Source organism: Varroa jacobsoni, unplaced genomic scaffold (assembly GCF_002532875.2).
Source record: "Varroa jacobsoni isolate VJ856 unplaced genomic scaffold, vjacob_1.0 scaffold_289, whole genome shotgun sequence".
NCBI lineage: Eukaryota > Metazoa > Arthropoda > Arachnida > Mesostigmata > Varroidae > Varroa > Varroa jacobsoni.
Genome location: NW_019213191.1, coordinates 127143 through 140148, shown reverse-complemented (window position 1 = coordinate 140148; position 13006 = coordinate 127143). Strand labels below are relative to the sequence as shown.

Sequence of the window (13006 nt, the reverse complement as noted above, 5' to 3'; positions counted from 1 at the left end):
CGCTGCTCCTATGGTAGATCCAGATGTATGTTCTTCATTTGGATTGAGATAGGGACAGGCAGATTGAGAGAAAATGGGGGGTCTCGACGGAGTCACTTTATTGGCTTTTATGACCTAACCCCCGCGTACGGTCTTTCGCTGCCCAGAGTTGGTTCGCGGGGGAGTCCCTGTATGTGTGCTACATATCTGCTCGGACGTTCGTTACCGGAAAAAAATGCTATGAATACAAGCTTATGTTCTGATACCCTCTGAATGATACACTTGAGGGATATGTTCCACTAAATGTTTGGTAAATCCTATTCTAAATAGAACTAAAATACTCAAAAAACATCATCTCTTATATATACTTTTGGAATCAATTAGCCATTCCGATAACAAAAAAAAAGACATAGTCGACTGCAGTAACATACGTTATATGAGGTCATCCGGTGGCGAGAATAAACACATTGTGAACTTCTACTGTTGGACTGGTGACAGTGGAAAAAGCTTCTAAATCTGTTTTAAGGTAAACGACCGTGCTAATCGGAAGCTAACTGGGTTGTACATTTCTGTAAATCTTAAATATTTTCACTGACCATTATGTGGCGGTGGTGTTTGTATAATGCTCGTAACTTGCACCTATCGTGGCTGAGTTCTGTAATCTCTAAATGAACTGCACACAAAAAATATTGGGAAATCTCGTTTTAAAAGTTGAATTTTTTTGTGCATCAGCTTCCGGCCTTAACAGGACTGGTCAGTGCGTAACAAAGCAGTCCTATAATAGGCATTTTACATCGTATTCGTATATCGTCTTGTTCATATCGAGATCAAACTGTAGTTGTATTGCTACCAGTCTGATTGCGGCCGGCGTGTGTCCACGTGGGCAAGGTCACAACATTGCTTAGTGGCAATCCGCGAACTTGATTTCTACGAGGTCCATAATAGTCTCATAGACAGCCATCATTGTCGTTGTCTCTCTGTCAACGCACCGGTGGCTGGAGTGTCTGTTTTGCTTCTTCGATAAACGATTATCACTTTGAGATAAGCGCAGTAGGTCAGCCGTGACGGTCGAGATGACGGAGCGAGCGGAAAAGTAACTTAGTACAAGATCAGTCTAACGTCTCCCATTTTGTCGCTACATGTCGGCGAGAACCAATCTCAATTATCGCCTGTCGTCCTCGGATTTAGCATCTAAGCGGGATTTGATTAATTTAGAACAACAATAGAAGTCTAAGCATTGATACAGTTACAAAGGAGAGACAAAACAGATCTCTATTTTCAAACGAGCCAGATCCAACAGATCATAGACAACGCCCACATCAGTTGGTTGTTGTATTTCCTCTCCTTCGGCTAACTTCGCTCTGAGATCGGTCCTGTTATTGGTCTGCACTGGCATAGTATCATGTGTAATATTGTCCGATCGCATTCATTATCGCTGCGGCTGGCTGTGCTATCCACGACATCGACTACCACTGATGCTGGTATTGGCATCAGTGCAATACTGTAGAACACTCGTGAGCGCTGCGGTCCCGACGCGTCACGCAACGCGATTCCCACAGAGTTCGCCCAGATCTGAATTACACGATAGAACGGAGTAAAAAGCAGGAAGAAGTGTAGGAATCCAGGACAGCATCCATGAGAATGGAGATGCTGCTAACGCTCTGTAGGCAGGGCTGCTGAACGCCTCGTTGATGAATACCGTCGATAACGACGAAAAACAACAGGAGTGAGGACAAGAATAGGCAACAGTCGCAATAGTCACAGAGATGTCGCTCGTTGCGTGTCTGTGTGTGTCATAATGCTGTGACACGACCTCGCCCTCTGCCCCAAATACACTGCTGGACAGACGGGCCTTTCGCATGTTCGGTTTTGTCGCGGCGCCGCTCACCCTCGATTGACTCCTGTGGCGGTGTCCTGAACAACGCGCAGCTAGATCTTATGGCTATGTGGGTGCATTGTGTGTGGCTGTTATTATTATTGCTGCTATCGCTGTTGTTCTAGTTGTCATCAAAGCTGAACGAATAGACAAAGGGCAGGGCGCCGGAATTCTGTGCCAGGCTAGATAGACCGACATTATGTGCTGTTATCTTGTTCTGTTCCGGACGAGGGCCTTGACGAGCTTCGCCAAAAAAATTCGATAAAAATTAAAAAAGTTGAGGGAGGAACCGAGTGAGGCTGATGGATGAAGTTCTGACGCTGTTAAAATTGACAAAAAGATACCGCGGCCAAATGAAGATGTGTTCTTCGAATCCATACATCCAAGGTAGATGTAAGGCATATAACAGACGTGGACAATGGACAGCACTCTACTAAATACTTTTGGAAGGTGTTCTATCATAGAGGCCTTATAGCCGCAATATTTTCAATGAACTGACGAGCACTCTAGTGTATCTCCATTCGATGTCTTTCGCTAGCTACTTTCATTATTCCACTTGAAAAATTGTTACGTAGCGTAAAAATATAGCGTAAATGTATTTTCGAAGAGTCTTTATTAAGATCTTCTTAATAATAATAACCGGACTTCTCTAAGATGTTATGTAAGTAGAAACTTCGCAATGTAACCTAAAAAGCATATAAAAATAGTAACGCAAAACCAAGCGAGTGGTCTTTAGAACATGCAAACAAGATACTCATATGAAACACACGACCAACCCTAAGTTTTCAAGTGAATAGATATAAAACACCGACTTTTACCAATATAGTATAATCAGTGGGGATCGATACCCTTATGATCCAGCAGACGCTAGACAGCCTAAGTTAAGTAACTTTGTCAAGAGCTGGTCAAAACGGTACGCATACTGATTTCAGTTGTTCGCCGTTGACATGCTGCATTCATAGTTTCAAAATTGAGTTAAACTTAAGTGTTAAGTTAAAACAGTCACATACTTATATTGCATTAATGTGCTTTTTAAAGACGCAGTCGATTAGGCTTTGTTTGTGAAAACCATTGTACCGTCCAAAGCTTGCACAATGGCGTATCATCTAGACAGCGAATCTAGCAAGTGTCATGGCAGCAGATGCACAAGAGTTAGCCTGAAGTCGAACTCTGGGGTAGCAGTGCCAGTAGACCCGGTGAAGCCCGTCGGTGGTTGTCTAGAAACGATGAAGTCGGTAACCGGGGGTCGTATCTCAGCGGACGCCTCAGGGGCGATTGCTTCTGGGGAGGCTATAAATGTCATCTTGTCAAATTGTGTCATAGCCAATGTCGTGGCGGCGACCATCAGCGGAACGGGGTCATAGAAGGCGACTCAAACTGTCTATGGCACTAGTCACTCAGTGCATCACTATATGTAATAGTTATACTATTAGCCCTAATCACTGCGGAGGTGGTCACGAGACTAAATTCTCTATTTCGTTTGGACCAAATTGTGTTATCGTTCCCATAGAACTGTGAAGAGGGACGGTACTACCCAGAAAATATTAAATAGAGTGAAAATGCCATATGGCACATGCTCCGAACTTATGGAAAGTAAGAAAGAACATTGTCTTTCAGTGACGTTTTTAGTGAAACCTATACTGGGCATATAATCGGTTATACAGTCTGACTTGTACATTATGTTATATATAGTTAACCTCGATCCGGTTTCAGCACTGGTTCTTAATTGAAACCTTAAAGACGCAAGTTTACTGCAGGAAAGCTGACCCGGTCCTTGGGCTCGACAGAAAGAACGGGCCAACGTACCTTAATAGCGATCCAAGAAGAACGTGCGTTGGTTAGGTCAACGATAGGCCAACATCAAACAGACGTTGTAGATCAAAAACGCTTTTCGAGCGAGATTATCGAACGAATAGGGTCGACGGATGCATTAGATAATACAGCCATGATACTACCGTTTAATATTTGACAGAGCAATGAATCAGAACCTATTCTATCGAATCAATATGTATACGCTTTTAGCTTACCATCATTGCATCAATACCAACGAGAATGAAAAGTGATTTTTGCCCCGGCAGATCAAAGTGCATCTACATCATACATTTGTAATCTGCCCATAGCCGTGTATCATATAAGACAACATTGAAAATCCCTTTCATCTGAAAAGAAAAAGACAGATGTCGCAGCGGCAACGGCGACCCCGACAGTTAGGCTATGGGTAATATACATCAACATTTCACATAGACGATGGGCAAGAGCACACGGGGGCAATCTTACTAGTCGCCTCGGCTTCGCTCGGCATCATCATTGACATCACTATCTGAACGATCATCATCATCATCATCATCGTCGTCGTCACGATCACCTTTTGTCGTGAGGCCGTCATTGTCATTTAGAGTACCCACCAAAACCGGTAAAACACAACACAGCGGTACACGTCCGAATGTGTATGTGCGGGTACATGGTATATATATATGCGCTATCAGCTTCTATTTCTCTTTTTGCAGCTGCTGCTGCTGCTGAAGAGCGCCGACAGCATCGTCTGTCAAGACCAACGTTCACCTCTACGGGCTTTATCGGTTCTCTATTGTGTATGTGTGTGTGTGTCTATGTTCGCCGCCTCTGTTCTCTGTGTACGCGTATGGAAGGTATCTATCACAATTCATCCATAGCATTATCACTTGACGCTATAAGGCATTATTAATATCAGTGACTGGCTAGGCCGCACGTGCCATTCCCCCAGGCACCCCATTGGCATTAGTTCGTTCGTTTCTTGTATCATCGTCGTCGTTGACGTCGGCCCCACCTTTTCATCGTCTGTTCTATGTGCTTAGCTCCCTGTGGCACTCTCCTACTGACTGTGAGCGCAACGGCCAAGAGCGGCAGCCTGAGTGTATCGCAATAGCAAAGCACAGCCGAAGCCTAGGGGTTCGTTCATGAGGCAACGAGCGTATCCGCAAAAAGGGGAAGAGAATCAGATTAATACCGCCGACGGGGCAACGGGACAACATAATAAACACCCGCCATTGCCTCCTCTAACAGTCGCCTCCTCCCCCCCCCCCCCCCCGCAAGAGTTAGCAAGAATCAACCGCCAAAAAAGGACTCTCCCAAGGGCCGTGGGGGTGTCAGCAGCTGCACCCATCGCTGTTTCTACTTCCTGTTATCTGCTCTAATCACGATGACGACCACTATGCTACACTCGGACCAGGCCAGACTAGCGGCGCGCTGTATTAAGGCTATATACAGGTCGGCAAGCTCCGCTCACTCATGATGGCCATAATCATCATGTTTGTGGTCTTCGTTGTGACTCGCCGTTGCTGGTGTGGGCGAAGCGAGGACTGTGAAGAGTGCAGTAACGTCAACAACGTTACAACGATCGCGGTGATCGTAACGTGGACGACAGCGAGCGCACGAAAGGAGACAACATGTAATTTTTGTGTGCTCCAGGTGTGCACATGTGTCCTGGTGCATGCAAATGCACATTTCGCGCACATATAATGCGTGTACGAAGCAGAATGCTCAGACATTAAGACGCTACAAAAGTGTGTGAAAATTAGCTAGATAAGGACAAAGCTAGATGGGAATGTCAGACACGAATGAGCTAGCATGACCCGAGGAATTGCGTCTTTTTTTTTATTTATTTTGTAGGCATAACGTATTTACTCTATAGATTCTAGAAACTCAACGTTTCAAGACTTTGTGTGTTACTGGCCAAAAGGATTGTAGTATGACTTAATAGACTGGACTTAAATAGATGAACTGTCCAAAGCATTGCATTAGGAAACAATGGCGACGTATCTATGTAAATTACACAGATCTATCTAAATACAGTGTTTTGTGTCTTTTGTCAATCAAGTTTGTGGTGTTACTCGGTATCTCTAGATATTATATATAGATATGATACGTTACGTTCGATAAGTGACATCAACAGAACCACGCGTTCACATTTCCCACACAGTAACGATCAGCACCGCTAAGCAAATATATGGGGTACCTATATAGTGGATATGGAAGACATACGGCAACACTCTAGCCGCATACGGGACATGTTACTGCAAGTACTAATAGACCACCGCTCTTCTTACGCTGGTGCTGCGCACACCCTCGGAGGGCTCGACGTTTGGTATGACATTATCCTCGGGGACAGGGGCTTCTGTGAGGGCTGTAGCTCCTCGTTATAGGAATAACTGATGCGATGCCTAGGAGTCAGGAGCGGCAACGATAGGGAAAGAAGGATAGCTTTTGTAGCTGGTAAGTGAAGCAGCTCAGGCTATCGTGGTCACTTATTAATGGAACCTCATTAATATAGCACTTCGTCTGTTGCATTACTACGCTGACGATCCGATATGAAGAAGAACAATAATTATCATGTACTACTTGTCTTTTTTATACCTTAGCGCACGAATAGCTCTCGTGACGTGCAAGCAGCACGATACTCCATCGGCAGACTTCATAGCAAATGTTAGAAGAAAACACAGAGAAATCTACAAAATCAGGGAGATCGTATATCGGGTTGTGAGTGAGCGTGCGTGTGCGCGTGATCGTGTGGGTATCTGGTTTAGGCCTCGAAGAAAGGTATAGGATCACATATAGATACTATAAACGGGGTCGCTATAGTGAGTACTTACCGCGCAAGAGGACGTTAGAAGTGGGCCTCTAAACAGGGCCATTCAATTATCGAAATTTAGTGACTGGGTCGGTAAGAGAACAGTGTCGTTGCAACATGCCCATCCAGAGCCGCCTGATTAAATACTAATTGTCAATCTGGCATTAGAGTCTGTCAAAGAAGTTGTCAGCCACCGCAGCCATTTGCGCTAAAGGGAATTTTTTTTTCAAGAGCGGTTTGAACTACTTTACGACAGGCTCTTTTTCACCAGGTATTCTTAGAGGTGTCCTATCTTCGTGATAGGTTATACTCGAATGTTAGTTCGCATTTGTTGCTTTTACCTTCATTTTACCTTTTGTAAAGCAAATTAAATGCTTTTACCACCAAAAAATGTTACTTTGAAAAGAAACTTGTCATATAAACTGTATACTTATGCTTAATAAGCACGCTGCAAATAAGTGCGCTGGGAGCGCGGTGTTTTCTATCAAGATATTGGTAACAAAAATAAGGTTTTATCACTGATATTCATCTTCTAGGGACTGCCACTCACCAACATTATCAGCAGCTGTATGCATCATTAACTTGAAAGCTGCTTAGGGATGGCATTGCCGTACTCCCTGTTTCTCCGGTCGGCGTTTGCACCTTATGTTTTACATCGAGTGCCTCCGTGAGCACCCTATCATAGTGAGAAGTGATAGTAAGTCGACTGTCGTTACATTGTTGCATCTTCTAATTTCATCCAATCTTGTGAGTTCGATCATTGAAAAATATGAATGTAAGTTAACCAAAGTAGGGTACATCAACAATGTACATTTAAGCATTAATCTGAAGCGTCGATCAATTAGATAAAGCGAGTACTACACTGTTTGGTTTAGTAAAGTCTTTATTTTATTGGGGAAATACTACAATTTTAGCAGGCATTTCCCTGAACATAGTCTTTTTAATGTGAAAATTTCTCTGTCCTTCAGCAACAAGACTTACGTGGTGACGTTGCGGTTCAAGTCTCAATAAATTTGTAAATGTTTTCTTCGGTTTCCTACAACTTCCATTCTTGCCATCGTCTACAGAGGACAAAAGAAAATGCTGCACTACCATTGAAAAACCTTTTTTCATTGCCGCTTTGCGAAAACTGTCCGATGCTCCCGCTTCCCAGCCAGGGATCTTGCAATAGTCATTTACGACTTCATGAACTTGTGAGCAACCCCGTCAACGACGATCAAATCGCATCGCCGGTGATTCTTCTTTCGTTCGTGGCCTGCAGCCTCCGATTGGCAGTGTATTTGCTTGCGCAGATCAGGTTCGCGAGGAACAACCCATCAAAGCTCCCCGTTTTCCTTGTCCTCTGCGACCTCCTCCTGAATAATTCATCGCCTGTAGCAGCACACATCCGCTCCGGGTGTTAGTGGCAGATATGTCAGAAGTTACTGGAGACTACTGAGGGGTGCCTGTGAGAACCGGCACCATAACAAGGGCATGCGGCGCTGCTTCGATGGCATTGCGCCCCTGGGAGAAAAACATTGGGGCGGATGAATAGAGTTGGCGGTCTGGGTGTCTGGTTGATCGTTAACGATTATTCCGGACTACACGCACTCTTTAGCCAGTGGCGCGACATCCGCTGCGCTTCCGGGCAAAAGCATTGCAAACAACGCGAAACTCCTGGCACCCGCAACACTGGATAGCAAGCACTAAGCAAAGAGTGGACACTGTTATAGGGGTAATAGAAAAGAACGGAAAATCAGCACAAATCGGGGAGGCCTACGAATTTCTAAGATGAGGAAGAAGCAACAAGATCGAGAGGGATTCTAAATGAATGGCCACTCCGGCCTATAGGCAGGGTATTAGGTCAATCCGGTATGGTGCCAGTGTACTCGATGCAGTCACACGCGCATGGCCTCTCGCTACCTATGTACATAGCATTAAACGGCCGTTTTAGATCATTTCCGAGGCGAAAAGAAGAGAATGGACATTTAATAAGACGCTTCGAAATATGCGTAATCATTGGCAAGCCGTACATATAAATCATCGTAACTCTTTGTTCTATTTCACAGCGAAACTCCGGTACATTATTGGACAAGAACTGCGCGCCTGCGTAATACTCTTCTACATTTTGCAAAATAGGACTGATCAAAGGGCTTTCTCCTACTTTCGGTAAGAGGCGGAGACGCTGCTGTTCACGGGACCAAAGTTCTTACGGCACCTTCTGTTACGATATATTATAGTTTTACATTGCCCCATATTGCAGGCGTGTCTGACGAATTCGCTATTCATTTTATCAAGTTTAACAGGACTCCTTTTCACGAGACCATGTCTTCCTTGTAAGGTAACCTATTACTCTGCGGCCATAACACTGGTCCGTGTTCTTTGGACTTACGTAGCAGCAACACAGGACTGCTGTTGTCGTACGGTTGGATCACTCGCATGAAAAATTTCGTTTCCCCTTTGTATCAAATTAATAAAATTTTCGGCAGATGTCCTTAGATGTCCGCCTTTACGACGTATAGCGTGGGCCGGACAATTCTTCCTGCTGAAATTTTTGGATGGATGGATGGGAATGGATTTGAACTAATTAACGGATAACTGGGTAGTCTCTCAATCAAAAAAGCTCATACAGCTTTAAACGTTTTCGTAACCATATTATTAGAAGGCAAGCTGGAAAAATACTTTTCCTTAAGAGTGTCTATACATCCTTCCAACGTTATGTACACTGAAATTATGTAATGGAATAGATTTATTTGAAACACGTCTAATAAATCTAGATTTAGATAAAAGGTACAGTTTCTCTTGTGACGTATTTTGAATATTTTTGTTCCAAAAACATGCCTGGTCGATGTGTATGGCCTATTTTATAACTACGGGGTGTTTTGGATGCGGAGTCGCACCTAGTTGTCATCATCAGGACGATACTTTCGTATTGTTTGATATTTTGTCCGAAACATTGACCTGTGCACGTCAACCGGAGAAGTCGTTAGGACATGGCAAACAGACGCATTTCAAGCAAATTCAGAAAATCATTCGTGCTTCAGTGGATCAATTGAATCTATTAACGGTGACCACGAAGACCTGCGTAATTCTTCTTGTCGTGTAATCATAGCGTGGCTCATATGATTTCTAACCAAAAAAAGAATCAACAGTTAGCTAACAGTGTTACATTCAGTGTGGTCACGCGCTTATTATAATTATGAAGATTTTTTGATAAATAACGCACTCCGTGTACTTTTAGGTAAAGCAATAAATGCATGCGTATTTGGGTGTTTTCGTAAAGCCCTGCTTGAGCAGCTTTAGTAAACGGACTTCATGGCATCTTGAAAGTGAGGGAACTAACGCGGCGATTACGAGTACCACCTATCACAATGTCGGGAGCCGCATCGAAGAAAACAATCTAAAATTAGGTTCAACAAAAAAAAGAATGGCTTTTACAGTTAAGGAAAGGAATACACTTGCTTCGATAGCGTTAATTTTTACTATAAACACACTTTTTTCCCAAATCAAAAAGCTATTTTTTCATAGAATTGGAATTATACGTTTTGTACAACCGCTTTGTTGTATCCCCTCCCCTCCCCTCCCTTCCCTTTTTCGCAGTAAACAACGTAACGTCTTGTTAATTTTTAATGGTAAAAAAAAGGTCCCAACGGTAAAAAACGTTTATTTGAAGCATACACACATTCATCATAATATATGAGAATCCGTAAAGGGTCAAGACCATAATTAGTTCTCAAATAAAAATTCAGCGAGATTTTTTTAAAAGCTATCAATAATCTTTGCACATTGTCGCAACTATTTCTTTCAAAGCATATTGACCAAACAACGTTCATAAATAAACTGGAAGCCTGTTTAATTATAGGGCCAATAGGTAACTTCGTAATCATTAGAAAATTAGAAAATGTCCATTATTGCTTAATACATAAACTTAATATGGATACTAAAAAATAAGAGCGAGCGACGAAAACAGGAGGAGAAACCCAGCTTGACCAGGGACGCCCAACTGCAGTTCACATTGCACCACTTTGAACGCCTCGGAGCTTTTTAGTGATTTAATGGCACGTTTTATTTCCAACAACGATACGATCAGACAATAAACCTGCAAATAAATAAAATGGAAATGCGACAAGCATACAGAGAAACTGATAAATGAGATACGAGCGTTGCATATTTCGGCAACGATTGATTCAACAAGCATTTATCATTTATTTTTTTTATAGATTTACCTAGAAGCGAATTATTCTAGGCCTCATCGGGTCTCGCCCAGGTAAACTGCCCTGGGCAATATTGCTGTGATCGTTTGACTCTAATTGGGTTCTAAATACGAGTTTGTAACGAAATATAAGACTTGTTTGCTTTGGACTTTGCAGGAACAGATATCACATTGTCTCTTTATCTGCTTGATAATGAATAGTGACAAAGGCATTGCCCGAATGTGCTTAGTACGAGAAAGTTTATCTCAAACAACCACTGTAACAAGTACTTCCATACCGACGATACAAATTAATCCCAATAGAACTAGGGACGAACAAGGGGGTTAGTGAAGAACAAGCTAAGGACCTTTACTAATATACTCAAGGTAAATCTTTCTTGTCTGTATAATTCATCATGATCACATTTAGCTAGCGAGTGCTATATATATAGTTGCTTTCTGTTATTAGTTTTTTTGTGTTATATGCTGCCGTGGCAGTAGCGTGTTTGCTTACTAATTTCAAAAACGTATCGTATCGTTTAGTTAAAACGTTAGGTTAAACGATTTCAATTCATGCTATCGCCAGCCGTCTGAAGCAGCGCTTCAGGGCCCCACCATCCATGAAGCTGAGAACATTTGCACTATAACGAAGTTGTCTTATCTAGAGATATGTTGAAATTTACTAATGAACATCGAAACATACAAAAATTACAGTAGAGGGCAAATTTAACAAACCCAGATTATTTTGATTAGGTACGATTTTAATAATAATAGAGATAAGGCACGATCTAGTAGGTGCTGTGAGAGGAACGTTGCATTCAGTCTATTCACCCGCTTTTTTGAAGGACCTAGCTTCGTAACCTTCTCATTATACCTTAGTTAGTTATTGCATCGGTTGGCAAGCACCTAGGTTGGCGATATGACCCGACGACTTTTTATCTCGATGTCATTTGTATAGTCGTTTATACACCCGAGATTATAATTGCAACAGCCGCGTCTCTAGGCGAACATTACGCGGCATCCACATTGTAACTGGAGCTTTAGCACCCCATGTAGCTTACATCGTATGAGCACCGTTTATTACCGCACAGCGTATCACCTTCACCGCTTTTCGTGGCTTAGGGAGCCATTTGGAGATCTGCACGGACATCACAAGACACAAGTACGATTGGGAACTCGTTCTGGTTAGACTGGCACCGCCAGTTTTCTCGGCAATATAAACATTATCTTCTCAGGAACCGGAAAGCGATTACGGGAGGACACACAGCCACGCCACTATGGCCACCAGCATCACGAGCCTATAGCATCGTCCAAAGTCCAGCTTACAATTCAACTGCCCACGCTTTGGTACTTTCTTTCGGCCTCCGGCTGCTGCACTCTATCGTTGGTCGCCGCAACTCTTCATTCTGCTGCCCAAAACATGCATGCAAGCGGATGAATCATCTGTGAACGCGACGGCCGAGGCACGCATCGGTGTCGATTGTGACACGGATTGACTGCTCATCAACTTAACGAATGACGAGTAAAGCAAGTATCCAAGGCCTTTCGCGTAGCATACAACGTTCTCTTCGATTTTTCAAATGAATAGTAAGCTTCTATCCTCTCTCCCGATTTTTGTATTTTAGCCACGCCTGTGGCTACGACTGTAACGGGAAAACGGACCATTGTTGAAAACTATGCCAATATTCTTTAACCAATTAAAACGCACGTATGGACGCACTTGTTATTGGATTTAATAGAAGAATCCAGTCTACAAAGTTAGATCAGGATATGTTTTTAAGGAGATATTTTACATGCACGAAACAACTAATTAGGGAGAGCTCATTTGATTATATTTACACAGAGCAGCAGACCTCCGTGTAGAGTTAAAGGTGAGTTGACAAATTTCCAGAAGTATGCCCGTAACTCCCCATCTTGCCGATCGTCAGAATACCTACAAAAATAAAATAGGCTGTGATCGTATCCAGTGCTTGCGCCCTTTTTTATCTTGATATTCAACGACACAAGCTTCCGCTGAACGGCTGAAATCAAGTGTTCCTCACCCTAAGGGTTTGTAGCCTCTCTTTCAAACTAACAAAAGTGCCAAGACAAGGGTCGAAGGCGCCTGCTAGACTCTTGCGGTTCGCTGCCTGCTTGCCCCGCTCCATAACGAACCCCTCCACTCTGGTAATGTTTAGTAGTTAAGGCCCAGGGACACGGGGTGCTGCACACCTTCCTGGCTTTCACTATGTTTTCTCGTAAGCTTCATAGCCGAGTAGGACACAGTGGCAAGAAGCAATCAGTGGTCAGGAAGTGGGTGAGAAGCCTGTAAACAATACAAGGCATACACGCTTCGTAGGTTAGTAGTTCGGTATCACCGTCTCCTCTCTCCTCC

General features: G+C 43.2%; 1 long non-coding RNA gene across 1 annotated transcript; it reads right to left on the bottom strand.

The window, feature by feature from the left end:
- Positions 1-10088: 10088 nt before the first annotated feature.
- LOC111259055 (uncharacterized) lies at positions 10089-12148 on the bottom strand. The gene is made up of 2 exons (XR_002679400.1): positions 11507-12148; positions 10089-10539 (listed from the first exon to the last, which is right to left on the bottom strand). It is a non-coding gene; the product is annotated as an uncharacterized LOC111259055 (long non-coding RNA).
- Between the last annotated feature and the right edge of the window lie 858 nt (positions 12149-13006).